The sequence below is a fragment of the Haemaphysalis longicornis genome, unplaced genomic scaffold (genome assembly GCF_048455015.1).
Source record: "Haemaphysalis longicornis isolate Haplotype H1 unplaced genomic scaffold, Haemaphysalis longicornis Haplotype H1 scaffold_4, whole genome shotgun sequence".
In the NCBI taxonomy this organism is placed as follows: Eukaryota; Metazoa; Arthropoda; class Arachnida; order Ixodida; family Ixodidae; genus Haemaphysalis; species Haemaphysalis longicornis.
In genome coordinates this window covers 109,583,730-109,593,247 of record NW_027526361.1, presented here as the reverse complement: position 1 = coordinate 109,593,247, position 9,518 = coordinate 109,583,730, and positions in this window count along the sequence as shown.

The following is a 9,518-nucleotide window of genomic DNA, read 5'->3' as shown; positions in this document are numbered from 1 at the left end:
CGAGTGTAGCACAATTCGTTTAACGCGACCCTGCACCCTGTTTCCCGGCTCTCCGCCCGTATGCGCTTTAGAGAAGCTTGAACAAATCCACTGCGCCTTGCGGGGAAACAATTTCAAACGGCTGCAGCCTGTAAAAATGACTTCGCAAGCCCAAAGCCAGCGAAGTGTGCCCAGTTAACCTCGAAGGTAACGTGACGGAGCTGGAGAAAAAGTCTTCAGTGCAGGAGTTCTCTGAATTTAAGCAGGCAAAGGTTCTGCAGGAATTCAGAGTATTGTGTACTATAATGCGTAGCATTCTTTTACCGCTTGTATAGAGTGCGAAAGACGTAGCGAGGTAGCGAAAGAGGTTGGATTATTTTATTCTTGTAATGTTTTTTTTTGTTTCTTTTCGCCAATGATACAAACATATCCCACGATAGCGACGAAGTATTTTTACTTGGCCAATTTAGATATTTTCTCAAGAAGCAAGGGGCGCAGCATACTTAGCACATTTACGCTATTTTTATGCGCATTTCCAACGTCTTTTTTTGCGGAATCTTCTTGTATATTCTTGGGTTTGGGGAGAGATGTATAAGATGCATATTTTTGATTTTGTTTATGATATTTGAGAAATCTTTTTCTATTTGTCCTATTTTTGGTGTTTTTTTTTAATCAGCTCGAGGCATTTCCTGAATAAACGCTATACAAGATTATAGGTATTAAAAGATATCTGAATACAAGATTACAGGCATTACTTCCTTCAATTTTTGTGGGTATGCAGGGGTTAGACCGCCCTGGCTGTGCGAATACTCAGCAAAGATTGCTTCGCCATAAAAGACCGATAATTTTGCAAGACGCTCAAAATTCGCGAATATGCGATCCGCCTCGGCAATGAAGCATTTTTGCGGAGCAGGCTTGCCTGTCCTGTACTCTCGTAAAGTGCGTTACGTTTATGCAAGCGATGGCGTTGCAAAGTTACGACCTAGTGAAATGAAGACACTCGGTTCAATTTCCGCTTGCTTCGGTCTTTACATACGCGAGACCGCAGCCAATTCGCCAAACCAAAACCCAACATATTCACCACAATGCGTGTAGACAAACGCATGGAAAGCCACGCTCACGAGTTGATGCATCTGCGCCAGGAAACTGGCGTGGTCACTGTCGTTTGTGCCGGTTCGTGGCACGATGCAAGGCGGGCACCTGGGGGTTGTGCCGACCCGGTGTGCGGGGCGGTTCTGGCGGCTGCGGCTCCGTGTCGTGGCGAGACGCCCACGGCAGGACGCGCACTTGGAGGGTGCGCCGACGCGGGAAGGGACGTTATCAGCTGCAGTACTCGGTGAAGGCGTTCGAATAAGTTCTCGCTCAGCCATGTCTCTGCCAATTCCAAGGATGACGAGAACTAGGGATACGATCCTGGGGTCGGTTGGTAACCGTCGGGGCTCTGCTTCTTCTCCCTCTTCTTTTGTATAATTCTACTGCTTGGAAGTAAAAAGGTGTGACAGACGCAAAAAAGATGAAGCAGCTGCAGTATTCTAAGAACCCAAACCCGATATACCTGAGTAGGTGAACGCTGGAAGCGATAATTCTCGCCCCAAGAAAAAGTGCTGTGGACAGAATCCAGCTTTCTAATTAACAACATTGCATTCTGAAATATCTTCATCATCATAAATACGCACCCGGCTTTCGGTAGCTACTATAACTACTGATCTTCGACGTTACTGCGAGATCTTCATCGCTATTGTCGTTAGTGCGCGTCGGTAGAATACTATTACTGCACTACATATTTCTAATCACTGACAAACTGAAATTGAAGGCAAAGGCCTTTTCAAATTCAGAGTCCACTTTATTTTAGGGCTTAGCCCTTTGTCGCCAGTCTCTGGGCTCAGCCGCACCCGCCGTGGTGGCTCGGCGGCTAAGGCATTGTGCTGCTGAGCACGAGGAAGCGGGTTCGATTCCCGGCCGCGGCGGCCGCTTTTCTGGTGAAGGCGAAAAGCAAAAACGTCCGTGTGTGCGAGATTTCGACGCACGTTAAAGATCCCCGGGTGGTCAAAATTAATCCGGAGTGCTCCACTAGGGCGCGCCTCATCGCCTGCGTTTCTTCGGCGCGTTAACCCTACAATCAATCAATCAATCAATCAATCAATCAATCAATCAATCAATCAATCAATCAATCAATCAATGGGCTGAGCGGCGGCTCCGTCGTCTTGACCGAGCGAACGACGGGAAAGCAACGAGTGAAAGAAAAAAAACAATTCACGTGCGTCCGTGCTTCAAGGGGGGAGCATGGGGGGAGCACAAGACAGCTCGCGCTACAGACGCCCAGTTCGCGAAGCCCGTTGCTACCCGTTCTAGCGCGTGCTGACGCGTTCCACTTCGGGAGTACTTACAAAAAGGCCAAAAAACGCATATGCTAGCGCCGATTAGCCTAGCCAAAGCCAGCGCATATCGAGACACGAATTGTCGGATCAGCTGTTCGTGGCTAGGATGAGGTAAATGCGCTGAATGTCTGGCGCTTTACGTGTGCATTTATTTATCTCGATCGTAGATGTGGCGACGACGTTTCTCGCTTCCGACGGCGCGTTTCGACGAGCGGCTAGCGGCACCACCGCTCACCACCCGTTTCAATTTGGCGCCGCGGCGTCCTGGAAGCAGACGACGCGCCTCCGTTGCTATAGCGACGGGGCGCATGCGCAGAGAGCAGTGGAAGTGCGATCAAGTGCGAAACATCCCCCTCGCGAGTGGCACGATCAAATGCAGAGCATTTCCGGGGGCGCACGACGTTAAGTAGTTTGCGTTACGTTAAAGTTGTTGCACTTGTGGCAACTGCTGACGAGAGAGCGCTCGTCAGCAGTAATTTGAATGAGTCAACGATATAAGGCGCGTTCGTAGCGTCCCATTCTGTGTCGGCTTTGTGGCGCAGTGGGTAGAGCACCATGTACAGCCGGTAAAACGCTTGTCTATAACAGCGATTTCAACTTCAACCTACATCCGAAAACTGCCGAAACATACTCGTTCCAAACACGTCGGAGGCAAAAGCGAAGGGCTAAGACTTCAGAATTCCGCAGTAATTTTATTCAAATCCCGCTCCGGCGGGGCAGGATAGGGCTGAGAGTACGAACGCTGTGTTATAGACAAGCCTTTTACCGGCTGTACATTGCGTTCCGCCCGCAGGGTCGTTGGAATCGAAACCTGGCGCCGGATAGCATTTTCTTTTATATAGTGTAGGGGGAGGGCCGGGTGCGGACTACGACTACGGACGTCAACGCGGGTGACATCGTCAGTTACTGAAATGCTCTGCATTTAAAAAGCAAATTATGGGGAGGCCGACGAGTGAAATGGAGCAAAGGAGGAGAGTGTCGCGAAATTGGGAGGGGAGGGCTTTGCGCCGTGGCGGCGCGAGCTGCAGCGCTCTCCTAAGGTGTCTGGTGGGGGATGGGAGGGGCAGTATTCTGCGCCCGCCCGCTCGAGGCGCGAGCCTCGGGGAAAAGGTGAATGGGTCGTGCGCGTGTCTATGATGTGCGTTCGCTTAAGACGCAGTTCGCGGTCCTTTCCTGAGACGCACTTCGCGCCGCCGACGCAGAGGCTCATCATCGCTGCCATTGAAAGAACTGCAGAGTGAGTGCTGCGTCAGCGCACTGCTGCTGCACCCAAATATCGCATTACAGAGCATCGTAATCGTGGGCAAACCTTTACCGAGTCTTTCTATCGCGTCTCCCCACATGCCTAGTGCTCACCTTGCCTCCAATAAAGGCTTCTCTTTATCTCTTTCTCTCTCTCCCTCTATTCTGTGCGTAAGATTTCCCCAGGAGGACTTCTTGGGCAATACCCCGGCTGAGGTGTCAGCCGAGGTATTGTTTCTTAGCCACCGCACCACAGAACGGGAGACCAGTTTCCAACAAGCAAGTACCAGGGGAATGGACGAAAACACCTTTGCCGCCGAAATATCACCGCTGCGAAACATTAAAGCTGGCGGATTCGTTTCCATGATAATAACCCTTTCAATTTGTCAGAAAACTCGAAGCTTCTTGTTTCTTCCTTGGGAAGTCGTTGGCACTATTTTCAAGGTTATGTAACGTTCAGAATAAATACAAGCATAACAAGGGCGATTTGCCGCGGCAATCGCAGTAAACGTGTCACTGCTAAGTCAGGGCAGTGGAGAAGGGGAGGAAAAGACGCAAACGACAAAACGTGGAGGCAAGAAGTTACGTTTACCCCAGTTTACGCAAACAGAACAACCGAGCGCTACTTGGCAAGAAGCTCAGTCGAAGAAAAGAAAAAAAAAAACAGGTAGAGGAAAATGTTTGGTCCTCTTTGAGAGACCTCTGCGAAGACAGGACGTAAGGACGTTATCTGCGTAAGTGCAAAGATGGGGCCAACTGGAAGCGACCTTTGTTTGTTCACGTTTAAACCAATATGAGCTGAAAACAGTCATGTCGGTCTTCATTTCGGGGGATGACACGGGGAGTTCGGGGGAGGGGGTTCTCACGTGGTGGCGCTGGCCACACGGTACTGCCATGCTGGGCACAGGTTGCCTGCCCCTGTCTTCAGCCAACCAAACTACAAACCTTTGTGCGTGGTTTCGTACGCAGATACCCTTGGCAGAGATATGACAAATAAATGTGCGAAATTCAGTAGCGGTAATCGAACGCAAGTCACAATTCGTTAAAAACTTGGAACCCTCCCAACTCAGCTATGATTCCTTTCCGTGAAATGAGGGGCTTTTGATACGAGTTTTATAGGGTGTTATAAAGTCCCGAAGGGGGAGTTACTGATATACCACCGCAGTTTGTAGATTGCGCCAAACGTGGACGACCGTTTGAAAAGATATGCCGTCATAAGACGTTCTAGTGCCACAGTATTTAGACAAAGAACATAAAGGACAGAGACATCACTACTTATAACTGAAATTTTATTTGCAAAACGACACATGTACAGGCAACAGCAGCAAAAAAATTGAGGCCGTTCCACTCAATGTGAAAGCTGTCGGGAATGCAGAGCAGTGATTCGCCATAATGGGCTGTAGTGCCATTATCCGCTCACTGCTACTGCCCAAAGCAAATCAAATTTCCTGCCTTCGCAGTGCTCGCGCGCCCCCTGGCTGAAACTGCGCCAGCGGGAGTTGTGTTCTTTTTGGGCTTGCTTTTCCTCCAGCAGAGTGTACGTCACTCAAAGCCCCCATCCCACAAATCCCATCCCCAACCACCACCCCCCTACCCCTTTCCCCCAAAGAGCGATGGGAGATTTTACGGTCCAGCCCCACCGCAACGACCCACGCGCAGGGTGTCGAACCGGAATTTTTTCGGGTTCGGTTCGGGTTCGGGTTCAAGCCTTTCGGGTTCGGTTCGGGTTCAGTTCCGGCGCACCATTCCGTTCCGGTTTGAACCGGTTCGATCCGGTTCAAACGGGTTCGAATGGGTTCGGAGAAAAAAAAAAGCAGGCGGGTTTTTTTCTGTTAATTTTTTTTGTGTTCGGTTTTCGTTTCCTTGTCAGCTTTCCTTGCCAAAAACGAAGCCATAATGCAGGTTTTTTTGTGCAAATGTTTTGTTTTGGCCAAAAATAAGCAACCCTGCAACACTTTTTTCAACTTTGTTCGAAATCTTGAATGCTGCAAAAAGTAGTCAACCAACACATCCAGTACTTAGATCAGGGAGTCGGAAAGTCCCTCAGACAAAAAGTACTGCTCTGTCCCCATCAGATAACTTACAAACTAGCTTGAAATATTTTTCTCTCTTCCCCAGTCTTGGCGTTCTTCTACCGCTGGAATGACGTCATTACAGCGATGTAGCGGCTATTTGCCGGCTTTCCTTAAATTTCGACATTAAAATGAAACCACAAAACCGAAGCAGAAACGGAAGGCGTATCTGCTGGGACGAGCAAATCCCGCACTGCTCCTCTGTGCTGGCAATAGCTATAACTTTTGCAGTGCTTCCAGAAGCGAAGATAAGAGTGAGAGCGTTGATCTAAAGTGTTGAAGAGTTCCTTTAACTGTAAAATGTACTGTAAAATGTTTTCTATAGTAGGTACACGATTACAACATTAACTGAAGCGAAATGAAAAATTCGCTCGGACACATAAGACTGCGTATTTGTGTGAATTTGAAAGCCCTGCTTTTTATGGCCGCAAGTTTGTTTTTATTGGTTTAGTTTCTTTCATTTTTTATAATTTAATTTAATTTATTCTTGGATCATAACACTGCAGTTTTATACCCCGCAGTTGTTTTCTTGAGGAAGAAAATGACGTACGATTACGACACTCGCTAATACGAAATTTGAGTGCAGCGCGAACTGTAGTCTTCTCTGCGACGGCACATAGATGCTGTGCCTCAGGAAGAGATCGCGTCATCAGCTAATGCCCGACGGCGCGCGGCATACTCTGTCGTTATCTCGTAAGGGGTCGTCACTGTGAAGCACGTCTCGCACGGTCACGGAATTACGCCCTCCCCCTTACACTTTCGTCATACTTGCAACCTCAGTTTTCCTGCTAGCTCTATCTTCGGTGGCGTCTTCATTCTCTTGGTTATAACGAGTCCAACGCTGAGGGACTATGCGAAACCACGGAAGCGGGTGCTTAAGGGCTGGTTCTAACGCATGGCTCTACGTAGCCGCTGTGCAGCCATGTAATCCACTCCCTTCGCCGACAAGTGACGGGCCGCACATCGTCTCCAAATAATGCATCCGCGCCACAGTCTTCTCGAAGGGAAACAGGTAGCATCCTGACCAGTGGGCAGCACACGGGTGCCTCCGACGCCTCCGCCTCGGTGCATCTTCGCCAGAATCTTCTGGTAATGGGCAGCCTCCCTGCAGACTGCCTATTGCCCCGTCCTACTAAGCAGACGACCCGTCCGTCCACAATCGTTTTAATGCGTACCATTCTTTGCCCACAGCAAGGGCCGTGTAACCCCCTTCATTTCCACAAAAATACCGATTTCGCGGGAGTTCCACCTGTAATCGCTATAATATAGCGTAAATGGAGATAACTGGTCGCACAAAATTTCTGAAAAACTAAAAAATAAAGAAAAGTAATCACCGAAACTGGCAAACCGCGTGACACCCTGCATTTCAACAATAATGAGGATTTCGGGAAATTTCCACCTGTAATCGTTATATAGGCTGAATGGAGATAATTAGTCGAACAAAATTTATAAATGTAAAAAATAAAAAAATGTAAAATAATTGCGGAAACTGGCGAACCGTGTAACATCCTGCATTTCCACAATAACGCAGATTTCGCGGGTTACAAATGTAATCGTTGTAATAGCGCAAATGGAAATAATTGGTCGAACGAAATTTCGAAAAACTATAAAATAAGAAAAATATTAAGCAATTAAGGAAAATGGGAAACCGTATAACTGCCTGCATTTCCACAATAATGGAGACTTCGCGAATATTCCATTTGTAATTATAGCAGCGTCAATTGAGATAATTGGTCGGACAGGTTTTATAAAACCAAAAAATTGGCTGTAAAAACTCACACTGAGGAAAAGCGGCATAGGACTGCTACGCATGAGTAGATAATTGTTTGAATTTCTACAGAAATTTTTTAGTACCCTGGAGTGTCGCCAACGTACAGTATTTTGCGTCTCCGCCGCCTCCCCCCTCCGCCCGGGCGTCTTGTAGCGGGCCGCCCCTCGTCCCGAAATCACGCATCCTCGCAGGAATCGCCTGCCTGCCAGGCAGCCAGGCAGGCAGGTAGTTTACTGGCGAGCGGGAAGTCTTTGGCGCGCAGAAGAGCCTGAGCGCCCAACATCTTTTTTGGTTCCACCGGTTCCACCAAATGTCTAGGCATGCACGCGCGCATGCACCCCTGTTTTCGCACAATGAGGCAAATAATTTTGCATTTAAATAAATTGATTGGTCTGCTACGCTTTTCGTGTACCCCTTGTTTCAACGGCGCTTTAGCTTTAACACGAAACCATTAGCACTGCTAGAAGTCGAAAACAGTCCCGCGTCGGCGTCAACCTCCGACTGTCAAGCGTGGCTGGTGGCGTTTAAAGCGGTTTCCTTCTCCTTATCTTCCATATGCTAACGTACCAGTTAGAAAGAAAGAACGGCTTTAATGACTCATTGGACGCCGTGTACAGGATGGCATTGGATAGGGAACCACCGGAGATAGGAACTTGCTAAATGGCACTTCAGCGACAGGTGAAAGCGGTTGGACTCTACAAAAGATAATAGCTGAGTGAAGTCACAAGCAGCAGTAATTATCCCTCCCAGAGAGAGGGAAAATGAACTTTAAATAAATATAGGAAAAGTTTCAGAGAGGCGTCCTCATTCAAGGGGTAGAGTCGAAAGTCGTTTCCATCAAGAGAAACTGATCTTCCACGCCGGAGCTGGCCAAGACTTTCTCCCAAATCTTTATGAAAACGTGCAGGTTGGGTGGATCTAGGGTGGACTTGTCGCAGCCGCCTACTGTGTGTATGAGGTTCCCAGGCTCCCCACAGAAGCGACGAAATGGAGAGAATTGTGTCCCGTCAAAGAGGTGAAAACTGGTGATGTGTGGGAAGGTGTTAATCCGCAGTTCACGGAATAATCTTTCCTGGTTATTCGCTAGCGATTTGTGCGGGAAGGAATACGTTCTACGGGAGAGCGTATAGTGCTAATTAATTTCCTGGTATGTATACAGGATGCATGCGCTCGGGCTCGGCTTCATCAGCGCTGGCTAAGCGGGTCAAATGTCCAGCCACGAGGTTGGTGATCTTGTCTGCCGGCGATGCCAGTATGAGCTGGTGCCCATACAATCCTGGCTGGTCTCGTTGGTGGTCTCTGCTTGTTCATTCGAAGTGTTGTAACATGCAATAGACTGTTGGCAAAGTTGCGCCACGCCTGATAAGAGTCTGTTATTAGACTTTTGGCAGCCCTTTGGCTAAGCGCACGTGATATCGCCTTTTCCTCAGCTTGGAAGGTGCTGTAATCGGGGGTTGAGATGCTACACCTGTGGAAGGCTGCAGAACGGTAGCACGAAGAAAGAGAAGGTATCGGAGAATGCTATCGGGTGTCTTTCGCATCAAACCAGTTGATCGTTCCTTTTTTTTCTTTCAGTTCAGTTGCTTCCTAGTCTTACTTCATATATATACACATTTTGAGAACCTTTTGGTGAATATAAGACATGCATTAGGCAATAAGTTTTTAACTTCATTGCGAGATGTAAATCTTACGCGAGAAATAACATAAGAGCGAAATACGAAAAAGGCCTTTTATAGCATTCAGGTGGTCGACGCATAACTTTCCGGCTATTTTGCGCGTAACTAAATTTTCTGATTGGTCGAGAAAGAGAACGCTGCAAAATTTACAAATGCCAAGGACCCCAAATCTATCATGTTTGGTCCAACCCTCTAATCTGCCTTAACTGACCCGCTAATTCCTCTAATTCATATTAATCAACACCGCAGTCCCACTATTTCACATTAGTTCATTCACTCATCTCACTAAACCACCCTAGTCTACACGCTAATCCGCGTTAATCGACTTAAATCCATGCATCGAAATGCTATCGCATTTACTTTAAAAGTGAAAATGAGAAGGCCCCAATTTTTTTTTCGA